A 25,511-nucleotide genomic window follows, 5' to 3' on the forward strand; every position below is an offset into this window, starting at 1 on the left:
GCGGTTAAGTAAGGGGGGTTCAGAGGTCAGTAGTAAATGAGTTGGAGTTCAGATGTCAGTAGTAAGTGAGGTGGAGTTCAGAGGTCAGTAGCAAGTGAGGTGTAGTTCAGGGGTCAGTAGTAAGTGAGGCGGTGTTCAGAGGTCAGTAGTGAGGCAGGGTTCAGAGGTGAGTAGTAAGTGAGGTGGAGTTCAGGGGTCAGAATAATAGTAAGTGAGGGGGAGTTCAGAGGTGAGTAGTAAGTGAGGTGGAGTTCAGGGGTCAGAATAATAGTAAGTGAGGGGGAGTTCAGAGGTCAGTAGTAAGTGAGGCTGAGTTCAGATGTCAGTAGTGAGGCGGAGTTAAGTGAGAGGGAGGTCAGTAGTAAGTGAGGGGGAGTTCAGAGGTTAGTAGTAAGTGAGGGGGAGTTCAGAGGTCAGTAGTAAGTGAAGCTGAGTTCAGATGGCAATAGTAAGTAAGGCAGAGTTCAGGGGTCAGTATTAAGTGAGAGGGAGGTCAGTAGTAAGTGAGGGGGAGTTCAGAGGTCATTAGTGAGGCGGAGTTCAGATGCCAGTAGTAAGTGAGGTGGAGTTCAGAGGTCAGTAGTAAGTGAGGTGGAGTTCAGGGGTCAGTAGTAAGTGAGGTGGAGTTCAGGGGTCAGTAGTAAGTGAGGGGGGGTTCAGAGGTCAGTAGTAAGTGAGGCAGAGTTCAGATGTCAGTAGTAAGTGAGTGGGAGTTCAGAGGTCATTAGTGAGGCGGAGTTCAGATGTCAGTAGTAAGTGAGGTGGAGTTCAGAGGTCAGTAGTAAGTGAGGTGGAGTTCAGGGGGTCAGTAGTAAGTGAAGTAGGGTTCAGAGGTCAGTTGCAAGTGAGGCAAGGTTCAGAGGTCAGTAGTAAGTGAGGTGGAGTTCAGATGTCTGTGGTAAGTGAGGCGGAGTTCAGGGGTCAGTAGTAAGTGAGGCGGAGTTCAGAGGTCAGGAGTAAGTTAGGTGGAGTTCAGATGTCTGTGGTAAGTGAGGCGGAGTTCAGGGGTCAGTAGTAAGTGAGGCGGAGTTCAGAGGTCAGGAGTAAGTGAGGTGGAGTTCAGGGGTCAGTATTAAGTGAGAGTGAGTTCAGAGGTCAGGAGTAAGTGAGGCAGGGTTCAGAGGTCAGTAGTAAGTGAGGTGGAGTTCACAGGTCAGTAGTAAGTGAGGCAGGGTTCAGAGGTCAGTAGTAAGTGAGGTGGAGTTCACAGGTCAGTAGTAAGTGAGGCAGGGTTCAGAGGTCAGTAATAAGTGAGGCGGAGTTCAGGAGTCAGTATTAACCGCTTGCCGACTTTCCGCCGCAGTTATACTGCGGTAGAATGGCACAGGCAGGCGAGTCGCCATCATGGTACGTCGGCACCATCGACGGCCACTAGGGGGCGCGTGTGCGCCGCCGGGGGCGCACTTGCACGCCCCCTGCTCGCCCACGGAGCCAATGCAAGTGCCCTGTGGTCTTGATCACCGCCGGGCTCCCGCGATCGCTCGGGGCACACAGAGAACCGGGAGCTGTGTGTGTAAACACACAGTTTCTGGTTCTCTGAGGGGAGAACTGACAGATCCTCTGTTCATACAGAGTTTCCCTGCACAGTCCACATCCCCCTTCCATTAGAACACTTCCTAGGACACACATTAACCACTTCATTGCCTCCTAGTGTTAACCCCTTCACTGCGCACTGATCGCTGTAATAATGCCAATGGTCCCAAAAATGTGTAAAAATTGTCAGATGCGTCCGCCATAATGTCGCAGTCATGATAAAAATTGCTGATCACCACCATTACTAGTAAAAAAAAAATTATTAATAAAAATGCCATAAAACTATCCCCTATTTTGTAGATGCTATAACTTTTGTGCAAACAAATCAATATAAGCTTATTGCAATTTTTTTTACCAAAAATATGTAATAAGAATAATAATAAGAAGAATACATATCGGCCTAAACTGAGGAAAAAGAATTTTTATATATTTTTTGGGGATATTTATTATAGCATAAAGTAAAAAATATTGTGTTTTTTTCAAAATGGTTGCTCTTTTTTTGTTTATAGCGCAAAACGTAAAAACCGCAGAGGTAATCAAATACCACCAAAAGAAAGCTCTATTTGTGGGGAAAAAATTACTTTGATTTTGTTTGGGAGCCACATCGCACGACCGCGCAATTGTCAGTTAAAGCGACGCAGTGCCGAATCGCAAAAAGTGCTCTGGTCTTTGGCCAGCCAAATGGTCCGGGGCTGAAGCAGTTAAGTGAGGGGGGTTCAGAGGTCAGTAGTAAATGAGTTGGAGTTCAGATGTCAGTAGTAAGTGAGGTGGAGTTCAGAGGTCAGTAGCAAGTGAGGTGTAGTTCAGGGGTCAGTAGTAAGTGAGGTGGTGTTCAGAGGTCAGTAGTAAGTGAGGCAGGGTTCAGAGGTGAGTAGTAAGTGAGGAGGAGTTCAGGGGTCAGTATTAAGTGAGAGGGAGGTCAGTAGTAAATGAGGGGGAGTTCAGAGGTCAGTAGTAAGTGAGGTGGAGTTCAGGGGTCAGTATTAAGTGAGAGGGAGGTCAGTAGTAAGTGAGGGGGAGTTCAGAGGTCAGTAGTAAGTGAGGCTGAGTTCAGATGTCAGTAGTAAGTGAGGCGGAGTTCAGGGGTCAGTATTAAGTGAGAGGGAGGTCAGTAGTAAATGAGGGGGAGTTCAGAGGTCAGTAGTAAGTGAGGTGGAGTTCAGGGGTCAGTATTAAGTGAGAGGGAGGTCAGTAGTAAGTGAGGGGGAGTTCAGAGGTCAGTAGTAAGTGAAGCTGAGTTCAGATGCCAGTAGTAAGTGAGGCGGAGTTCAGGGGTCAGTATTAAGTGAGAGGGAGGTCAGTAGTAAGTGAGGGGGAGTTCAGAGGTCATTAGTAAGTGAGGCGGAGTTCAGATGTCAGTAGTAAGTGAGGTGGAGTTCAGAGGTCAGTAGTAAGTGAGGTGGAGTTCAGAGGTCAGTAGTAAGTGAGACAGGGTTTAGAGGTCAGTAGTAAGTGATGGGGGTTCAGAGGTCAGTAGTAAGTGAGGCGGAGTTCAGGGGTCAGTAGTAAGTGAGGTGGAGTTCAGGGGTCAGTAGTAAGTGAGGCAGGGTTCAGAGATGAGTATTAAGTGAGGTGGAGTTCAGGGGTCAGTATTAAGTGAGAGGGAGGTCAGTAGTAAGTGAGGGGGAGTTCAGAGGTCAGTAGTAAGTGAGGCGGAGTTCAGATGTCAGTAGTAAGTGAGGTGGAGTTCAGAGGTCAGTAGTAAGTGAGGTGGAGTTCAGAGGTCAGTAGTAAGTGAGGTGGAGTTCAGGGGTCAGTATTAAGTGAGAGGGAGGTCAGTAGTAAGTGAAGCTGAGTTCAAATGCCAGTAGTGAGGCGGAGTTCAGGGGTCAGTAATAAGTGAGTGGGAGGTCAGTAATAAGTGAGGGGGAGTTCAGAGGTCATTCGTTAGTGAGGCAGAGTTCAGATGTCAGTAGTAAGTGAGGTGGAGTACAGAGGTCAGTAGTAAGTGAGGTGGAGTTCAGGGGTCAGTATTAAGTGAGAGGGAGGTCAGTAGTAAGTGAGGGGGAGTTCAGAGGTCAGTAGTAAGTGAAGCTGAGTTCAGATGCCAGTAGTAAGTGAGGCGGAGTTCAGGGGTCAGTAATAAGTGAGTGGGAGGTCAGTAATAAGTGAGGGGGAGTTCAGAGGTCATTCGTTAGTGAGGCAGAGTTCAGATGTCAGTAGTAAGTGAGGTGGAGTACAGAGGTCAGTAGTAAGTGAGGTGGAGTTCAGGGGTCAGTATTAAGTGAGAGGGAGGTCAGTAGTAAGTGAGGGGGAGTTCAGAGGTCAGTAGTAAGTGAAGCTGAGTTCAGATGCCAGTAGTAAGTGAGGCGGAGTTCAGGGGTCAGTATTAAGTGAGTGGGAGGTCAGTAATAAGTGAGGGGGAGTTCAGAGGTCATTCGTTAGTGAGGCAGAGTTCAGATGTCAGTAGTAAGTGAGGTGGAGTACAGAGGTCAGTAGTAAGTGAGGTGGAGTTCAGAGGTCAGTAGTAAGTGAGGGAGGGTTCAGAGGTCAGTAGTAAGTGAGGGAGGGTTCAGAGGTCAGGAGTAAGTGAGGGAGGGTTCAGAGGTCAGTAGTAAGTGAGGCGAGGTCAGATGTCAGTAGTAAGTGAGGGGTCAGTATTAAGTGAGAGGGATTTCAGAGATCAGGAGTAAGTGAGGCGGAGTTCAGGGGTCAGTATTAAGTGAGGGGGTTCAGAGGTCAGTAGTAAGTGAGGCGGAGTTCAGGGGTCAGTATTAAGTGAGGGGGGTCAGTAGTAAATCAGGCTTCTTAACCACTTAAGGACTGAGCCTCTTTCTGAGATTTGTTGTTTACAAGTTAAAAACATTTTTTTTTGCTAGAAAATTACTTAGAACCCCCAAACATTATACATTTATTTTTCTAACACCCTAGAGAATAAAAAGGTGGTCGTTGCAATACTTTCTGTCACACCGTATTTGTGCAGCGGTCTTACAAGCGCACTTTTTTTGGAAAAAATACACTTTTTTGAATTAAAAAATAAGATAACAGTAAAGTTAGCCCATTTTTTTATATTGTGAAAGATAATGTTACACTGAGTAAATTGATACCCAACATATCACGCTTCAAAATTGCGCCCGCTCGTGGAATGGTGATAAACTTTTACCGTTAAAAATCTCCATAGGCGACGTTTAAAAAATTCTACAGGTTGCATGTTTTGAGTTAAAGAGGAGGTCTAGGGCTAGAATTAGTGCTCTCGCTCTACCGATCGCGGTGATACCTCACTTGTGTGGTTTGAACACCGTTTTCATACGCGGGCGCTACTCACATATGCTTTCGCTTCTGCACGCGAGCTCGGCGGGACAGGGTGCGCTTAAAAAAAAACAATTTTTTTCTTATTTATTTTACCTTTTATTTTTTAGTTTTACACTGTTTAAAAAAAAATGGTCACTTTTATTCCTATTACAAGGAATGTAAACATCCCTTGTAATAGAAGCAAGCATGACAGGACCTCTTAAATATAAGATCTTGGATCAAAAAGACCTCAGATCTCATATTTACGCTAAAATGCAATTAAAAAAAAAATTGTCTTCAAAAATCATTTAAAAAAAATGACCCTTTAAGAGCTGTGGCGGAAATTACTTTTTGACGTCACTTCCGCCCAGCAATTGTATGGAGACGGGTGGGGGCCATCTTCCTCTCATTCGTCTCCATACCAAGCAGGAGACAAGACGCGATCACCTCTGCCGCTGCCGACGGGTCTGGTAAGCGGCGGAGGGCACCGGATTGCGGCGGGAGGGGGGCCCCTCTTCCGCCACCGATAAAAGTGATCTTGTGGCGAATCCGCTGCAGAGACCACTTTTATCTTGTAGCGGACCGCCCGCTGAAGAAGAGGATACCGGGGTTATGGCAGCTAGCTGCTAGCTGCTCATAACAACGATATCCTCCTTCAAACAGCCGACGTAAAACTGCGGCGGGCGGTCCATAAGTGGTTAAAAATAAATTAAAAAAATTAAAAAATTTTTTCTTGCAAAAAATGTGCATTTATTAGTTATTTATTAGGTGAACTTATCTTTTAACCACTTGCTGACCACCCTCCTGCATTGTACAGTGGGCGAACGGCGGCTGTAAGCAAAGCGACGTACCTGTATGCCGTTACTTACTTCCGGGTTTAGGGTGCGTGCATGCGCACCATCGGCCCAGCTCCTGCTGTGATTGTACACAGTGGGAGCCTGTCAGCAAGTCCTGGCCAATGATTCTTCGCCGGGATGTGCTGATCAGCTGTGTGCAATCACAGCCCAGAGCTCTATGTTGATATTTAAGACAGAGCTCTGTACACAGGGAATGATCTCTGTGTTTCACATCCTTGCAAAAACTTAGAGATCAGTTAGTAAAAGCAGCAAACATTACACATAGTTGGGGACACTTTTAACCCCTTGATCACCCTAGATGTTAACCCCTTCCCAGCCAGTGTCATTATTGCAGTGACAGTGTATTATTACTGTATTAATGTCACTGGTGATGTCAGTGGCAGTTAGGCAGTTCCCCCCAGTGTCAATTATTGTCAAATTGACCGCCGCAGTATCGCAGTAAGTCGCTGATCGCTGCCATTACTAATATAAAAAAAACTTCCAGTATTTATACACCATAGTTTGTAGGCACTATACCTTTCATACAAGCAATAAATAAACACTTATTGTAATTTTTTTTAATCAAAAACATGTAGCAGAATACATTTTGGCCAAAATTTATGAAGAAATTAGATTTTTTAAATTTTTTTAGTGGACATGTTTTATGACACAAATTAAAAATTAGTTTTTTTTTTCCAAATTTTCCACCTATTTTCATTTATAGCGGAAAAAAACCCCCCAAAAAACCCAGTGTTGATCAAATACCTCAAAATGCTCTATTTGTGTATATATATATATATATATATATATATATATATATATATATATAAATTTCATTTGGGTACATTGTTACATGACCGTGCAATTACCAGTAAAGAAGTGCAGTGCCAAATAGCAAAAAATGACCTGGTCATGAAGGGGGTAAAATCCTCCGCAGCTTTAAGTGTTTGAATGAAAGTTTGTGGACCTGGAGTTCAGCTTCAATGTAACATGTGTAATAACAAACATTACTATATGTATGAACAACATACATCTGGTGCATCTGGCGCATCAAAACTATATTTATAGTATAATTATGGGACTTTTAAGGCATAGCATTTAGAAGAAAAATAAAATGTATTTCATTCAGTTGAATTTAGACAATATTAGTCCATACAGTAGCAGATTATACTAAAATATACTGCAATATATACTGATATATTAAAACTTGTCATTAAAACTTATTGAAATTGAATGACTATCAAATGCAATTATCACAGTATTTGGGGTCGATTGTTTTACAATTGTAGTATATTTTAGTGTAATCTGCCACTGTATGGGCTAATATTGTTTAAATTCACCTGAATGAAATAAATGTTATTTTCTACTAAATGCTATGCCTTAAAAGTCCCATAATTATACTATAAATAAAGTTTTGATGCACCCAATTCAGGGATGTGAGATATAAATTAAATTCTTCTTCTTTTCAGATTAACATACATCTGGCATTAAAGTGATTGTAAAGTCTTGTTTAAAAAAGAAAAAAAAAAAACAAACATGTCATACTTACCTGCTCTGTGCAGTGGGATTTGCACAGAGCAGCCTAAATCCTCTTTTTCTCCTAGTCCCTCACTCCTGTCGAGTGCCCCCACAGCAAGCAGCTTGCTCAAGGGGGCACCCGAGCCGAGCTGCAGCTTCGTGTGTCCATTCAGACAGGGAGCTGCCATTTGGCCCCATCCGCTCTCTCCTCTGGTTGGCTAACTGACTTTGATTGACAGCTGTGGGAGCCAATGGCGCCACTGCTGTGTCTCAATCAATCAGGAGGAGAGTCCTGGATGGCCGAGGGACTCGTGGACATTGCTGGACAGAGATGGGGCTCAGGGAAGTATTGGGGGTACTGGGGAGCTGCTACACACAGAAGGTGTTTTATCTTAATGCATAAAATGCATTAGGATAGAAAACCTTCTGCCTTTACAACTCCTTTAAGTCTGTAGGTGATCACTATACCTGATCTCTCACAGTACACAGAACATGGAAATGCAAAAGTTTTAGTAAATATAAACTGCTAAATACCTTTTCTCATCAGCAGTATATAGCAGTCTTGTGACTTCTATCAGTGCCTGGTTAAACTTGTAGGAGGAGTAATCCAAGGAATCGAGAATGCCAATCAGCAGTGTTCAAACGCTAATCAAGAAGTGGAAAATGAGGGGTTCTGTTGAAACCAAACCACGGTCAGGTAGACCAACTAAAATTGGCCAGGAAACTGCCAGGAAAATTGTTCGGGATGCAAAGAAAAACCCACAAATAACTTCAAGTGAAATACAGGACTCTGAAAACATGTGGTGTGGCTGTTTCAAGATGCACAATAAGGAGGCACTTGAAGAAAGATGGGCTGCATGGTCAAGTTGCCAGAAGAAAGCCATTACTACGCAAATGCCACAAAGTATCTCACTTACAATACACCAAACAGCACAGAGGCAAGCCTCAAACCTTCTGGCACAAAGTCATTTGGAGTGATAAGACCAAAATTTAGCTTTTTGGCCACAACCATAAACACTACATTTGGAGAGGAGTCAACAAGGCCTATGATGAAAGATACACCATTCCTACTGTGAAACACAAAAGGTGGATCACTGAAGTTTTGGGGATGTGTGAGCTACAAAGGCACAGGAAATTTGGTCAAAATTGATGGCAAGATGAATGCAGTATGTTATCAAAAAATACTGGAGGAACATTTGCATTCATCAGCCAGGAAGCTGCGCATGGGACGTACTTGGACATTCCAACATGACAATGATCCAAAACACAAGGCCCAGTCCACCTGTCATTGGCTACAGCAGAATAAACTGAAGGTTCTGGAGTGGCCATCTCAGTCTTCTGACCCAAGAATTTACAGGAACTGGAGGCTTTTTGCCAAGAGGAATGCACAGCTTTACCATCTGAGAAGATCCTCATCTACAAAAACCACAAAAGACTTCAAGCTGTCATTGATGTTAAAGGGGGCAATAGACGGTATTAAGAACTGGGGTATGTAAACTTTTGATCAGGGTAATTTGGGTAGTTTCTGTTGCCATTATGATTTAAAAATAGTAAACCCAGTTGATTGATAATAAATGGCTTCAGCCAAACACTAACCATGAATGAAAGAAAAGTGTTTGTGTTATCATTGATATTCTCTGTAAAATGGCCAAGAAATCATAAATTCTGCCAGGGTATGTAAACTTATGAGCACAACTGTATATTGTTTAGCATCATGCAAAGCATGCAGATGTTTTACAGGAGATATAAATTCTCTTTTCTCAAACATGATTTGTTCTGTCTGATGACAAGGCCACTTAGATGAAATATTGAATGGTTGCAATCATTTTGGATTTTCATGCATTCTTTCCACAACATTTTTTATGGATGGCATAGCAGAGTAATAATGGAAAGCTGCACACCATCAAATATATTTGCGCAGAAGGTTTTTAGTCTCTTATTTCAGAAAACCTCTTCTGAATATATATAATGCTTTAAAATACCCCTTCTTCTGAAAGGAGGAAAAAACAGCTTCTGTAGAGAAATGTTTCTTATATATTTAGAATAAATTGGTTCCAGACGTACAATTTTCCTGTAGCACTTTGTCTAAAATAGCTGTATCTCTTTTTCCTGCTTAGTATAGTGAAGTAATACAGCTAAAAGCTGGGAGTGAGCCTGGGTAGCAGATATTAGAAGCTCTGGTGTGGTCTGTTTAACAGATACAAAAGGCTTTATAGGTTCCTTAAGGAATGCATATATTCATACTTATGTGACATGGACCTTGGCTATCATAGGGTAGCTGGGCTGCATGCACATTAATGTTTAGCTACTCTCTGAATAGGAACTATGTATTGTAGCACTACATTCATAGAAGCCACTAGATAATATGGGTCCTCTGTTCTTCTCAAGAGCCTCAGTCCCTCTGACACACCAGGTTGAGGGTACAAACATACAGTTTCACAGGAAATGACTGAAAGTAATACTTAGTACCCAATAGTAGTGTTATGTCAAAGAAAAGAGCCACCAATCCAGGTACAGTAGTAAAGGCAAACCTAATATATATATTGTCACCCAATATAGGCAAGCATGAAATGGATTAACAATGCTAATAACACAATTTAGCATACAAAATAATTACCCGTAAAGACTAGGCATAAGATAACATATGGCATCCAGATCAGCATAAACAGTAACAAGGCCACCTAAAGTCAAGCATTGAGCAGTAATAAAGTTTAATAATAATAAGTAATAAAGTGCTTGAACTATACTGGTAGCGCAGTGATGCTAGTCCTATACCGACTGGGTGTGAACTATCCAAAAGAAAAGGGGATTGGTTGCAGAGGGGGGGCAGGGGAACAAGGGTACTTGCAAAATAATTATTACAGGAAGGGCAGTTCCTTGAGATGTTCTTCTGCTGGCTATCGTTGGGGCCCTTTAAGAGCGCCAGTGCACTTAACAACATTCCTAGTAGGGTTGTCCCGATACCACTTTTTTAGAACCGAGTACAAGTACCAATACTTTTTTTCAAGTACTCGCCGATACCGATTACTGATACTTTTTTTTTAATGTCACGTGACAGTTTTTTTTTGCTATTTTTTTTTGGGGGGGGTGAACGTTGTATGTGTGTGTTTTTTTTATTTTTTACAATAATATTTTTTTATTCTTTATTGTTTTTTTTTTTTGTTTTTTTTAATCAGCCCTTTTGGGGGGCTTTGGTGAGATATCAGGGGTCTTAACAGACCTCTGATATATCCCCCTTGAGACAGAGAAAGAGAGAGAGGATAGAGATTCCCCAGTCCCTTTCTCTGCAGCGTCAGCTGCACTGAGAATGAATGGAGAGAAGACAGCGGCTTCTCTCCATTCATAAACTGACACATAGTAATCACAAGAGATTACAATGTTTCAGTTATGTGAATGGACAGAGTCAGCTGACTCTCTCCATACACAAAGGAAGGAGGGGGAGGACGGAGGAACGGAGGGGGAGAACGGAGGGGACAGATAAGGAGAGAGGAACAAAGGGGGAGTACGGAGGGGGACAGATAAGGAGAGAAGAATGCAGGGGACAGCGGAGAGACACAGAGGAACGGAGGGGGCATGGAGGAGGATGCAGTGACATACAGCGGTGAGCGATCACTGCTGTATGTCACTAAAGCTGGTGAAAGCCGCTGGGGGAGAATCTTGTAACTCCCCCATGCGCCGATCACAGCTGACAGTCCAGGTATCGGCGGAAGCATCGGGAGCATTTGCCCGAGTACAAGTACTTGGGCAAATGCTCGGTATCGGTGCCGATACCGATACTAGTATCGGTATCGGGACAACCCTAATTCCTAGTTAAGCTGCAAGCAGCACAGGTACAATATAGTCTTACAAAGATGCAAGGGTGGGTATGGTTAGGATGCGGTAAAAGTTTTGCTTATTATTTTCTAACGAATTCCAAATTTTCAGAACAATTCGAATTCGGATCAGTCTTAAAACGATCGACCAATTAGAATTCTGTGTGAAGAACCTTATCCAAGCATGCAGCCCAGCAGTATACACACAAAGCAGCACCGCTCTAACTGTGAGAACCTCTGTTTATAGTAGTTGATTACTGGTACCTCTACACCAGGTGCTCAGGTTCAGACGACCTCCCACTCGTCACCAACACATGATAATGATATATAGAAAGAACCCGCACTCTGAAATCCTTCCAATTTCTTTATTCGATAATCACCAAGTACAAGGTAACTGCTAACATGTTTCCGCGAAAACATGTTAGTAGTTACCTTGTATTTGGTGATTATCGAATAAAGAAATTGCCTGGATTCCAGAGTGCGGGTTCTTTCTATATATCATTATCCCATGCAGCCCAGCAGGCCAGGAACGGGTGGGGGGACGAGCAAGTTCTCCCCCTCCTGAACCATACCATGCCACATACCCTCAACATAGGGGGTGTGATTTGGGCCATCTCAAAGCACCTTGTCCATATGTTGATGGGGACAAGGGCCTCTTTCCCACAACCCTGAGCAGTGGTTGTGTGGGTCTGCGGGCGGGGGGGTTTATCGAAATCTGGAAGCCTACTTTAACAAGGGGGCCACCAGATCCCGCCCCCCCATGTGAATGGGTATCGGCACATTGCACCCCTACCCATTCACCAAAAAAGTGTAAAATGTGAGTAAAGACACAACACGAGTTTTTGAAAAGTCCTTTATTTAAAAAAAAAAAAGTTCCCTGGTGTAGATTTAACGTCAATCACGTTGCCCGCCACACCGCCGAACTGAGGAAATAAAAAAAACCTCCGGTCTTGTTGAAGGCTCCCGCCGTTTTCCTGATAAAAGAAAAAAAAGGAGAGAGGGGAGGGATCTCCAGCACACAGATTGTGGTTGACAGCTTCAACTCTGTTCCTGCGTGCTGTGTGAAGGGGGGGGGGTGTCCCTTCCCTCCAATCAGCTCTCAAAACTCTCCTCACTGAGCTCTGCAGTGTGTCATTTCAACTCTCTGCCCCCTGCTTTCTGACAACTCAGACAATCTTTAAACAATTTTGGACTTTGAACAGATGTAGAGAAGAGAAGACTGCAAAAAAACAGGTACAACTTATGTGGACAATTTGTTTCATCTCTGTGTATCACCTGAGGATAGTCACTTCACTGGTTATATGTGAGGGTTTACAGCCACTTTAACCATTTAAAGCGGGGGTCCACCTATCTATCGTTTTTTTTTTTTTTTAGTTCATTCACAAACTTTTCTTCTCAGCATTACATACTCACATATTGTGTGTAATATGTCTGCCTGTGTCAGATTTCGTCGGAAAGAATAACTTATATTATTCACTTATATTATTCACTGCACTTTCCATCTTCATTGTGGGCATTTGAAGCCCACAAGCATTTATTTCCTGGATGTGGTGAATGCTGTGCTCCCAGCATTCACTGCTCGTTCCCGCACATGCTCAGTTGCATCCTGGGAAGCCTGAGACTAGCTCCCAGGAGTCTGGGAGAGGCTAGAAACAAGCCTACTCCCACGGGAGGAGAACCAGGAAGTGCGAAGAAGAATAGAAAAATAAAAGGTAATTACGGCGATTTAAATTTTTTTAAACGGCATGTCAGCATCTAGGCAAGGAAGAGAATACATACAGATATTGTTCAAAATTTGGGTGGAACCGAGCCACTTTCTGAGATTTGTTTTTTACAAGTTAAAAACAGGTTTTTTGCTAGAAAATTACTTAGAACCCCCAAACATTATACATTTTTTTCTAACACCTTAGAGAATAAAATGATGGTCGTTGCAATACTTTCGGACACACCGTATTTGCGCAGCGGTCTTACAAGTGCACTTTGGAAAAAATACACTTTTTTGAATTAAAAAAATAATACAACAGTAAATATAGCCCAATTTTTTTTTATATTGTGAAAGATAATGTTACGTTGAGTAAATTGATACCCAAAATGTCATGCTTCAAAATTGCGCCCGCTCGTGGAATGGCGTCAAACTTTTACCCTTAAAAATCTCCATAGGTGACATTTAAATAATTCTACAAGTTGCATGTTTTGAGTTACAGAGGAGGTCGACTGCTAGAATTATTGCTCTCCCTCTATCGATCACGGTGATACCTCACATGTGTGGTTTGAACACATGCGGGCTCTACTCACGTATGCTTTCGCTTCTGCACGCGAGCTCGTCGGGACGGGACGCGTTTAAAAATTTTTTTTTTCTTATTTATTTTACCTTTTATTTTTTATTTTTACACTGTTTTTTTTTTTTTCAAAATAAATTGTCACATTTATTCCTATTACAAGGAATGTAAACATCCCTTGTAATAGAAAAAAAGCATGACAGGACCTCTTAAATATGAGATCTGGGGTCAAAAAGACCTCAGATCTCATATTTACACTAAAATGCAAGAAAAAAAAAATTGTCATTAAAAAAAATAATTTCAAAAAAATGGCCCTTTAAGAGCTGTGGGCGGAAGTGACGTTTTGACGTTGCTTCCGCCCTGCATTGTAATGGAGACGGCTGGGGGCCATCTTTCCCTCACTCGTCTCCATACCTAACAGGAGACTGGAAGCGATCGCCTCCGCCGTTGCCGACTGCTCCGGTAAGCGGCAGAGGGCACCGGATTGCGGCGGGAGGGGGCCCCCTCTCCCAACGCCGATAAAAGTGATCTCGCAGCGAATCCGCCGCAGAGACCACTTTTATCTTGTAGCGGACCGCCCACTGAAGGAGAGGATACCAGAGTTATGGCAACTAGCGATATCCCCCTTCAAACAGCCGATGTAAAACTGCGGCGGGCGGTCCGTAAGTGGTTAATGAATACAAGGAATTCTCTGACTGGAGGCGGTATAGATCATGACATCACTTCTCCTCCTCTTTGCCTCATCTAATCAGAGAATGCCTTGTATTCATTAAAAAAGACAATAGTGTTGTTTGAATGGCAGCAGGAGTGACCTCCTATGGTCAGAGTGCAGTGAAGCAGTCCCTTGCATAGAACCTGAGCAGGACCCGAGAGATCACTGCTATCACCATAGTAATGCCAACAACTTGCTATTACACAGTTGCCACCGATTCCCAATTAACAGGGATGGGTGTCTGCTGCACTAGTTGAAATTTAAATCAATAAAGACAATAAAAACAATAAAAATAATCCCTTGAGCAGCCAGCACAATATTAATGAACAACAATGAAACTGATATATGGTAGGTGCAGCGCTCAAAGGAAATGTCCATAAAACATTTGAACCTCAAAAGTGATTGGAGACAGCACGCTTGATGGGGTATACTTTGAATGTGAACAGCAAAGGAGAACCACCACCGACAACCGAACACACTGCCTCCTACCCCATCTTTGGACCCTTATTATGGGGGTCAAATGAACATCGGATATGGTAAAATCCCTTATTCTCAGCACACCACAATCAAACAGGCAAAGCAGGATGGATACAGGTACCCTGGTCTCCACATTCCGTTCCCAGTATTCACACTGTTAGATCCACACAAGTATTAATCCCATAAAACATAAAGGAATAAACCTCATGGTGCAGTAATCCTTAAAATGATTTTATTCTTAAAAAAGTGAAGATATTGTACTCACATAATACAAGTTTTAAAACACTCATTGCTGGATACAAACTCTCAGCTCACACCACCAACAAGATGGCCACCGCATCCTGGCATACACTCACGTCACGTTGCAAGCTCCTCCTTATGCGTTTTGTCATGAGGTTTCCAATTGCCTCCTTGTCTCCACAGGTGAAGGAATTAGTCCTTTCATTACATGTGCTGTACATGTTTTACAGCTGTCCAGAATTAAGCCCCCATTCACCCCGGTGCGACTTGCCATGCGATTTGACAGCTCCAAATTGCATTACAAGCTGAAACCCCATTGTCGGCAATGGAACCATTCAAATAGCTGCAACTTTGAAAAAGGTTCCTGCACGACTTTTTGCCAATTACATTGCATTCTGTTGCATGAAGTCGCAAGCTGCAATGAAGTCAGCAGTGCAAGTCGCATTGATGAAGTGAATGAAGTGTCAAATCAAATCGCTGAAGTGGCGCGATTTCAAAGTCGCACCTGTGTGAACTGGGGCTAAGACTACATTGTGCCGTGGAGAATTCAAGGAGAGGCAGGCAATCATTTCCAGCCTATATAGGGCAGTTTCAAAAGCAAACAGGTAACATGACCCTTGTAGTGGTCATTACAAAAGACATGAGCATTCCAGAAGTTATTGGTGGATTAGATTTCCTTTCTGGAATCAGTGACCAGTCTCCATCCCCGTGATCTCACAGCTCCAAAGTAGACAGCACAATGCCCCCTGGCAATAGAAAAATATTTTCTTTGGCAAAGCCGTTCAGGTGTATTCCTCCTACTTCCTCTGCAGGAAAAGAGCCAAATATATTTTGCAGTAATGACATCTGTCAGACAATCACAGGTGCACTGCTGCAGCCCCACGAGATCGAACAACAGACAGAAAAAAATGATGGCTCACCAGCCATTTATCTAAACGCTGTTTATTCCATTAGATAAATCTCACATATCAGATGTCACAGCCAGGGAATGCTTAAATACAATAAAAGATATTCTTGCTGTGATGCACACTATAGACTTCTGGAAAGGATTTCTATTCTTTTATTGTTTTGCAAGAAGATGAGATCAATCATTTTTATTAATCAAATGATTATCTCCATGAATAATGTTTAGAGGTCCTTCATGACAGTAATATTTTACCAACCCGTCCTGCAGGTCTTACTTTGGAGGGATAACATGAGCTTTGTGTTATGCTGGCTGACATTTTAAAGTAGATGTAAAGCTTAGCTGAAGGACATTAAGTTTGTGTAAACAATATTGACATTTTTGTTTTCGATTAAAAAAAATGCTTGTTTTCACCTTTTTTTTAATCTTTTGTTGCATCCTAGCTTTGCTGATCTCCTGCGGCCTTTTTGCAGTCACTTCATTTTTACATGCATACTGTACATTTTTGTTCAATAAAATCTTGCAAGCATACAGCTTGTTATTAAACCACATTTACATATACATAAAAAAAAAATAAAAAAAATATATATACATAAATAAACAAAAACAAACAGACTTACATTAGCAGATCAAACAGCTTTTGCCAAAAAGCATAAATAGAACTATATACAAAGAAACATAATTGTATTACTAGCAGACTACAAAATTATGCAAAAACAAAACCCTAACCTCCACCTAAACACACCCTCAGGCTAAGAAACCATTACACATGTAACCCATGCATGCAGCCTTTTTTTAAGAAATCTGATCAAAATCTAGGGGACGTGAAAGGACAGAAACCTGACATTCCTGCATGCCACCTGTCCTTCTCAAGACCTTGAATCTTCTCAACCTCACCCAGAATGTTGTTCACCACCACCTCGACAGAAAACGGAAAATTGTATACTCACCTTTCCATAATTTTCCTTTCCTGGTGCATCTTCATGGCAGCATACAATGGGTTGTGACTCCGCCCCCACAACCTGATAGGACTGGTTAACTATAAATCAAAGACAGACCCGGCTCACAGCATTCTCTGTAACTCTCACCATTTGGGTGGGTATCTGTATGCTGCCATGAAGATGCACCAGGAAAGGAAAATTACGGAAGGGTGAGTATACAATTTTCCGTTTTCCTGGTGCATCATGGCAGCATACATATGGGGACTAACTCGCAATATGGGAGGGTGCAAGAAAAATTTTGTAATCATCAGTAGCGCAAGTATGCAGAGGCGGCTCTCTAATTAGGTGAAATAGGCGGTGGCCTCAGGCCTCGCAGTCATAGGGGCCTCGCACAGCTGGCTAGTTTACCTAATTAGAGAGCCGCCTCTTCCAGCAGCAGAGATCTCCGTCCCGAGTCCCCTCGCCCTGCTACAGGGAGAGATAACAGGCTGCGAGTGAGACGTGTGATCGGAGCTCACAGACATCTCCGGATCACAGGGAGGGAGAGCCGCTCAGTGTACAGCCTGCTCTGACAGATCTCCCCCCTCCCCCCTGCTGCCCGCACAGCCAGACAGAAGAGGAGAGAGATTCTGCTCCTCCTCCTCCCGCCCTCTCCTCCTGTGTCTGCCCCGCCCACCCTCCTCGGCAGTGTTCTCTGTTCTGCCTCAGAGAAGGGGATGTGTGGGCGGGAAGATTCAAGCTGGAGCCCAGGAAAAGGAAAAGGACAAGGGGAGTCTGATCCATCCATCCATCCATCCAGTCCCTCCTGCCTCCCAGTGAGTACACTGATGTAGGGGATGCTCTTCCTTCCCTTCTTCCTCCATTCCCCTCTCTTTCTTTCCATTCTTTTTGTCTCTTTCTTTCTCTTTCCTTCATTCTTTCCCCATCCCCCTCTCTTTCTTTCTTTCTTCCTTTATTTCCATTCTTTTTGTCATTCTTTCTTTTTCTCTTTCCTTCCTTCTTCCTCCATCCCCCTCTCTTTCTTTCTTTCTTTCTTTCTTTCTTTCTTTCTTTCTTTCTTTTTCCTTCCATCTTTCTTTTTTTCTCTTTCTTTATTTCTTTCTTTCTTTCCTTCCATCTGTCTTTCTCTTTCCTTCCATCTTTCTTTCTTTCTTTCTTTCCTTCTTTCTTTCCTTCCATCTGTCTTTCTTTCTCTTTCTTTCCTGTCCATCTGTCTTTCTTTCTCTTTCTTTCCTGTCCATCTTTCTTTTTTTTTCTTTCTCTTTCTTTCCTGTCCATCTTTCTTTCCTGTCCATCTTTCTTTCTTTCTTTCTTTCTTTCTTTCTTTCTTTCTTTCTTTCTTTCCTTCCATCTTTCTTTCTTTTTTTCTCTCTCTTTCCTTCCATCTGTCTTTCTTTCTCTTTCTTTCCTGTCCATCTTTCTTTCTTTCTTTCTCCATCCCCCTCTCTTTCTTTCTTTCTTTCTTCCTTTATTTCCATTCTTTCTTTTTCTCTTTCCTTCCTTCTTCCTCCATCCCCCTCTCTTTCTTTCTTTCTTTCTTTCTTTCTTTCTTTCTTTCTTTCTTTCTTTCCTTCCTTCTTTCTTTCCTTCCATCTGTCTTTCTTTCTTTCCTTCTTTCTTTCCTTCCATCTGTCTTTCTTTCTCTTTCTTTCCTGTCCATCTTTCTTTCTCTTTCTTTCTTTCCTTCTTTCCTTCCATCTGTCTTTCTTTCTTTCTTTCCTTCCATCTGTCTTTCTTTCTTTCTTTCCTTCTTTCTTTCCTTCCATCTGTCTTTCTTTGTCTTTCTTTCCTGTCCATCTGTCTTTCTTTCTCTTTCTTTCCTGTCCATCTTTCTTTCTCTTTCTTTCTTTCTTTCCTTCCATCCTTCTTTCTTTTTTTTTTTTCTCTTTCTTTCCTTCCATCTGTCTTTCTTTCTCTTTCCTGTCCATCTGTCTTTCTTTCTCTTTCTTTCCTGTCCGTCTCTTTCCTTCCTTCTTCCTCCATCCCCCTCTCTTTCTTTCTCTCTTTCTTTCTTTTTTTCTCTTTCTTTCCTTCCATCTGTCTTTCTTTCTCTTTCTTTCCTTCCATCTTTCTTTTTTTCTTTCTTTCCTTCTTTCTTTCCTTCCATCTGTCTTTCTTTCTTTCCTTCTTTCTTTCCTTCCATCTGTCTTTCTTTCTTTCCTTCCATCTGTCTTTCTTTCTTTCCTTCTTTCTTTCCTTCCATCTGTCTTTCTTTCTTTCCTTCCATCTGTCTTTCTTTCTTTCTTTCCTTCTTTCTTTCCTTCCATCTGTCTTTCTTTCTCTTTCTTTCCTGTCCATCTTTCTTTCTTTCTTTCTTTCTTTCTTTCTTTCTTTCTTTCTTTCTTTCTTTCTTTCCTTCCATCTGTCTTTCCTTCTTTCTTTCCTTCCGTCTCTTTCTTTCTTTTTCTCTTTCTTTCTTTCTTTCCATCTGTCTTTCTTTCTGTCTGTCTTTCTCCACCCATCCCCCTTTATTTCTCTCTTTGTGACAGCCTACCAGAATAGGTAGGATCTGTGAGAGCAGTTTCCCTGTGCAGCTCTGCTTGAGAAAAATATATCTTTATTATGCCCACTTACCTACCCCCTGTACTGTCCACTCCCCTATACTGTACCCTCCTAATACAGTTCATAATACAGTGGGGCCTCATGTCTAAGTTTTGCCTAAGGCCTCACAAAGTCTAGAGCCGCCTCTGCAAGTATGCACCATGAATTTTTCCAAATTTTATTGTCGCGAGCCGGGTTCACCTATAAAAGTGTAATGAAGGTGTCCTGGGAGGACTATATTGCTGACTTGCAAATAACCTCAGGAGACACTCAGCGCTGAGCTGTCCACAGAGCTGGCACTGGCCTAGTTAAATGTGCTCTTAAGACCTCCAAAAAAGGAAGGCCTTGAAGAGTAGGCTCTTTTAATTGTTTGAACAATCTAGGAGGTGACTGAACGTGTTGATGCTGACTGACCCTTCCTTAAGCCATGCTGGAACCAAGTACATATTTCAGCTTTCCTGAATGAAAGGGTAGCTGCCAAGCAGGTCACCAGCGTTAGCTTAACCTACAGGGGATGTGGTTTCCACTCAACCCAGAAAGACGGGAAATTGACTTCCTGGTTAAATTGAAAGGAGAAAGACACCCCATGGATAAAAGCAGTCTGGGGTTTTAGGACTATTCTGTTCTGTCCGTGTATAATGTTAAGTGAGGCTCCTTGAGTGCAAAGCCTGTAGTTCTGACATCCTTCTTCACAGAGGTTGTAGCAACCAGAAATACGGCCTTTAGGGTTTGCAGAGTGTAGTCATTCTGTAGGATAGAAATGAGTCTTTAATAGAAATGGGGACAATAAGCAAGTTCCACAAAGGCCTTTTAAGAATTGTATCAATTAGCGTTAAGGACTCCTTAAACCCCTGCAAGTGTAGACAAAGGTGAACTTCAAACTTTAAACATATTTGAACCTAGGCCCCTGTTCAGCCCCAGTTGTAAGAACTGTGGAACCTTGGCTGGTTTAGGTGATAAAGGACTCCAGGCTTTTGCTGTGTGAGCTCTGCATAATTTTCCCATATTCTTTGGGTAAATCTTCATGAAGACCTCTCTGGTTTGACACAAGGTAGGCACTACCTGCACTGAGCATACTTGACTTGGTAGCCACTGCCTCAACTTCCATGCCGTCAAAAGTAGTCTCTTGGAGCTGGATGGCAAAACTGTCCACGAGAGAGCGAATCTGTCATCACTGGAAGGGGCAGTGGTGATTCAATGCTTAAGAGTGGGAGAGAGAGACACTAGAACCTCCTAAGCCAAAATGGTACATTTGCAATTATTGATACAGGAAGCTCCACTGACAGCCTAAGAATTCTACCCTTCCACTGCTGCCTAGGCACAGTACAAATCTTGCTCCTCTTGCTAAAAGGAGTGAATGACAGAAGTGCTTTGAACACTACTTGGTTCAAGAAATTCAATACTATTCCTCATAAGCTTAACATCCCATGACCTTAAGCAGACTGGTCTTTGAAATGAGTCCCCCAACCTTTCTAGCTGGGGTCTGATGTGATAATGTTCCATCTGAAAATAATTGGTCAGTTACGAAGAGCCAAGGATATTCTGGCACTGTTCTGCTGGAAGAGACTTCACTCCCAAAGTACCTTTGGCTTTCTCTATCAGAGGATGGAAATTCCCTTGAGGATAAATTGGGACAAGTAGGTGTCTGATAAACCTACAGGAGAATCCAGTCTCCCAGATTTATGATTATAATTGATTGGAGGTTTTCCATCTTGCATGACTCTAACTTCCTGTGCTGCTTGTCAATTTTTTTTTTTTTTTTTAACTTTAGCACTGGGCACAGATTACCTAGTTTTCATTTTTGCTTTTTTTCTTTTTTTTTTCTATCCAGCTACAAACGGGAACAGAATTTTTTACTTTCCCATCAACTCTGGTAGCCTAGCTGACTGGAAGAGATTGAAAGGTGGACTTCCCACCTGTCAATGTTATATGATCGGTATGCTCACTGAATTATGCCCCTGCATGGGTGAGTTTGTCATGTTATACTTTTTCAATAAAAAATTATTGTACCAGAAAAGCGGACCTCCCTTAAACTTCCGCCAATGTCACGCCAATATAGCTGATATGGCCCACTAATCCTGAAGGTTTTCCCTCCAGGTGTGTGCATAAAGCTTTGCACAGGCACCTCCTGGATTAGTGCACCCTTAAAAAGGGACTTCCACTGTTCTCCTAAGACAGGAGCCTTAGAGCTTTAAGGCTTCAATAATGAAGATTGGGTACTTCTCCGGTTCGTTTACTAATCTTTTTCCCGGTCTGTAGGATCTTGCCTCCTGGTGTCTACTTGGGAGTCGCCACCTGTATGCTGGACCTTTGAATTTTCTGTTTTTTTGTCAGATGATATTCGCCCTGACCTGCTAATGGTCACCCTTGAGGTGGCTGTATCCTGTCTACTCCCAAATAGATTGGAACTGTGTTCTGGTGTCTTGCACCATTTTTTTTTTTTTGGCGGGATCCACCAACCATGGCTTCAGCCATAATGCACTCCTTGCCGTGACCGCGGGGAACACCGCTCTTGAAAAACATCAATGTTTGACACATCCACCACAGGAGTATGCCACCAATTTCAGCTCTTACAAAGCTGTTACCACCTTGTCTCTTCACTTCTTCAAGACGGGCTTATTTAAAGGGTTACACCACTTTTTTTTTTTTTTTTTTTTGGGCTGCAGTTTTCTGTAAATTGCAATTAAACATGACCATCTGGAGGTGCTCTGCACACAGAATGTGTACATAACTACCCACTAAACATAATTTCCCAGAAGTCTGCACCAAGATAAAAGTCAGATTCCTTGGCATCCACCACAATAAAAATGTCATTTTTGATAAGATACTCCCAAAAGGGAATCACGTCTAAAGGAATGCAGACCCTGCCACTTTCCTCAGAGTCCTGCAGGTACAGCAGCTGGTTGACAATTATGAAACCACTCCCATTAAGACTCATTCAGTGCATGAGCTGGTTATTGCTGGTGTGCCAGCACCTGCAGATGCTACAGTATGAAGTAGCACTTCAGATCTAGATCTAATTTTCGGACTAGAGCCTCCTTGAATGTGCCATGTCTTGCCAGCTACATTCATGATGCATCCATCATCAGAGAAGACTGCAGCAGGTTGACCTTTAGCTTTTTCAGGGTATACAGTTTTGACAGCCTGTTTATAAGGGCATTTTTCTCTGACCCCTTCAATTCTTCCTGGATTAACTCATCCAGTTGTTCAGTGAAGGAAATTAGTACTTTCTAACCTTGTGGAGGGTTTCCTCTACTTCAACCCAGGCAATTGGGTCCTTAGCAGTCCTTGCAAAAAAAGTCTCTATTAGGAAATCTTCAAAGCTTGTGCAAGCTTTCCTATTTGGACACTACCTACTGGTTCTGGTTGGACGTGCTAGGCAATTTATGCACTGTAGCTTGTCAAGCAATGACTTTCCACCACGAATGCAGCAACCATTAGGGCTGGTAATCTGTGGAGTTCGTAAACGGGGAGCAAACAAAATGAGAGGTGAGAAGATGACATTGATCAATGTTGCCTGTATGTCTGCGCTTTGAACGGTGGCTGTTCTGGCTTTTAGCAGGGTCTCTTCACCTTAAGGTCCTTGCAGGGCTGTATAGTGCTTGCTCCAGGCAGATTTGACATATTAGCCTGGCAGGCAAATGACCTTCCATCACAAATGCAGCGACTATTAGGGCTGGTAACTTGTGATGTTTGTAAACGGGGAGCAATGATAATGAGGGGTGAGTTGATGAGTTTATTCAACATTGCCTCAATGTCTGTTCTTAGATGGTGACTTTGTCTTGACCGTCAGAAGGCTCCCTCCATTTTGTAGTCCTTGGAATCTCGGGCAGTCTCCTGTGGAGTCCCTCAGGGCTCACCCTTGTCACCAGTGCTATTTAACATCTACATCCGCCCGCTTCTCAATATCATCAGGAAAACGGACCTCTGCTTCCACTCATATGCAGACGACACCCAACTCTACTTTCGCATTAATGGACAGAAAGATCATCATCAGCAACTACAGAAATGCCTCACTTTAATCAATGACTGGATGACCGCTAGCTCCCTCAAACTTAACGAATCAAAAACAGAACTTCTTCTCCTGCAAGCCAACAAAAATTCCAAAATTGAGACTCCGTGGACTCCACCCTCCATCCTCGGACAGACCATCTCCCCCAGCACCAAAGTCAAGAGTCTCGGAGTCATCTTTGACTCAGGAATGACAATGGATGCACAAATAGGATCGGTGGTGAGCGGATCTCACCACCTCCTCCGCCTGCTTCGCAGACTCATCCCCTTCATCCCAGAAGAGGACAAAGCGGCAGTTGTGGGAACGATCATCAATTCCCGACTCGACTACGCAAATTCCCTCTACGTAGGTCTACCCCAATACCAGCTTGCGCGCTTGCAACTCATGCAGAACACGGCGGCAAGGCTGTTAACAGGGAAAAAGCCCTGGGAATCCATCTCCCCATCCCTAAAAAGCCTACATTGGCTAACGGTGAAGAATCGGATCACATTCAAGACCCTCTGCCTCACCCATAAATGCATACAAGGAAACGCTCCGCAATATCTCCGGGAAAAAATAAAACACTACACACCGAATCGCAGTCTTCGATCAGCTAACCAAAACCTCCTCCTCATTCCCAAATACCGCTACAAAGCAAAGGGAGAACGTAGATTTGCAGTCCAAGGACCTCGACTATGGAATGCTCTCCCAACCAACCTCCGCATGGAAGAAAACCACCAGGCCTTCAGGAAAAAACTAAAGACCTTCCTTTTCTAGAAGCTGGCTACAGAGAATACATCTAGCGCCTTGAGGCGATTCAGTTCGCAATTTGTAGCGCTTTACAAATTATTCATTCATTCATTCATTCATAGATGTTGGCTCTCTTTTTCGCAATCTTCACTACTTACCTAATCCCTATACCTTAAAAGCAATGGGTGGTCTGGCTGGACAGCGTTTCCCATAGAAACAGAGCAAAGCAGCAGACTGAAATGTAAAACAGCATAAGCTAAGTCTCCACTATTGCGACCTGAAAGTCGCAAGATTTTGCTGCAATTTGATGCGACTTGAAGCAATGCCTGTGTATTCCTAAGGTCTATGAATACAGATATGAACGGTACTCATTGGAAATCATGGGGTACGACTTGTCATGCGACTTTGCAGTGACAAGTCGCACTAGTGGAAACTGAGCCCAACACAGTGATCCCAGAGAAAGCATAGAAAAGGGGATAGGAAGAGCCCAGGTGAAGGCCATAAATAGCATAATGGTCCTAGAGCAACACTGAGAAGGAGATAGGAAAAACACAGGTGAATGCCATAAAAAGGGAAAACATTCCTGCAAACAATGACCACATAAGCATCCAGCATGCATGAGTAGAGAGCTCCACCATTTGTTGCCCAAAAATGCCATAAAACCATTTAGAACTCACATTTGCCATTAGCGATAATATCAGTGCTTGAGCATGATCAGATCACCATCCTGGAAAAGCTCTAACCAGGAAACAGAGGCCACATCACTTCCTGCCTCTCATGCTCAGAGTGTACTTCCACTGCTGCAGCCATCTTGGAAATGGCAAACGCCCATAACACAGAGAAAAGAAGTAAAAAGCATATGGAAAGCAAAAGGAAACGCTGTCACTTACATCAAAGCTTGTTTAAAGCTTTCTTTGAGAAGCCTGCACCACCAGAATGGGGCTCCAACCATCTAGCTCATTTAGAGGCTGTACAGGAAGGACTTCTGCCCAGGAGAGGCTGAAATATGCCCCCCCAGACCACCAGAATGGGGCTCCAACCATATAGCTTCCTTTAGAGGCTGTACAGGAAGGACTTCCACCCAGGAGAGGCTGAACCTGGCTGGGGCGACAAGCGGTAAGGGATACCTCGCGACTCCAGTCTTGATCAGGTGAGGAAAAAAAGGAGAATGCTGTGAGCCGGGTCTGTCTTTGATTTATAGTTAACCAGTCCTATCAGGTTGTGGGGGCGGAGTCACAACCCATATGTATGCTGCCATGATGCACCAGGAAAGGACTTTTTCCCTAATGGAAAGCTGGCACCGTGCATTCCACTTGAAGAAACGGACTACTAAGCTAACTAGAAAAAGTGTCTCAAAATCCAAATACCGATGCAACTCAAAAGACCTGTACGACCACTCCGCATAACTTGCATACTGTATACTCCAGTGATGGCTGCATGGCATTTCTCAGGACAGGTTTCCTGATGGTGACAACAGTGATCCGTGCATAATGTGTGTTAAAACAGCAACTTGTAGTTTTTAAGGCCAGGTTCACACTTTTGCAAAAGGCCTGGCTTGCAGTCTCCTCTCTAATTTATCCCAAAGGTGTTCTATTGGGTTGAGATGCAGGCCAGTCAATTCCTCCACCCCAAACTCGCTCATCCATGTCTTTATAGACTTTCCTTTGTGCATTGGTCCAAATCATTTGGTGGAGGAGGGATTACGGTGTGGGGTCCTTTTTCAGGGGTTGGGCTTGGTCCCTTAGT

This window comes from Aquarana catesbeiana, linkage group LG01 (genome assembly GCF_042186555.1).
Source record: "Aquarana catesbeiana isolate 2022-GZ linkage group LG01, ASM4218655v1, whole genome shotgun sequence".
NCBI classification, from domain to species: domain Eukaryota; kingdom Metazoa; phylum Chordata; class Amphibia; order Anura; family Ranidae; genus Aquarana; species Aquarana catesbeiana.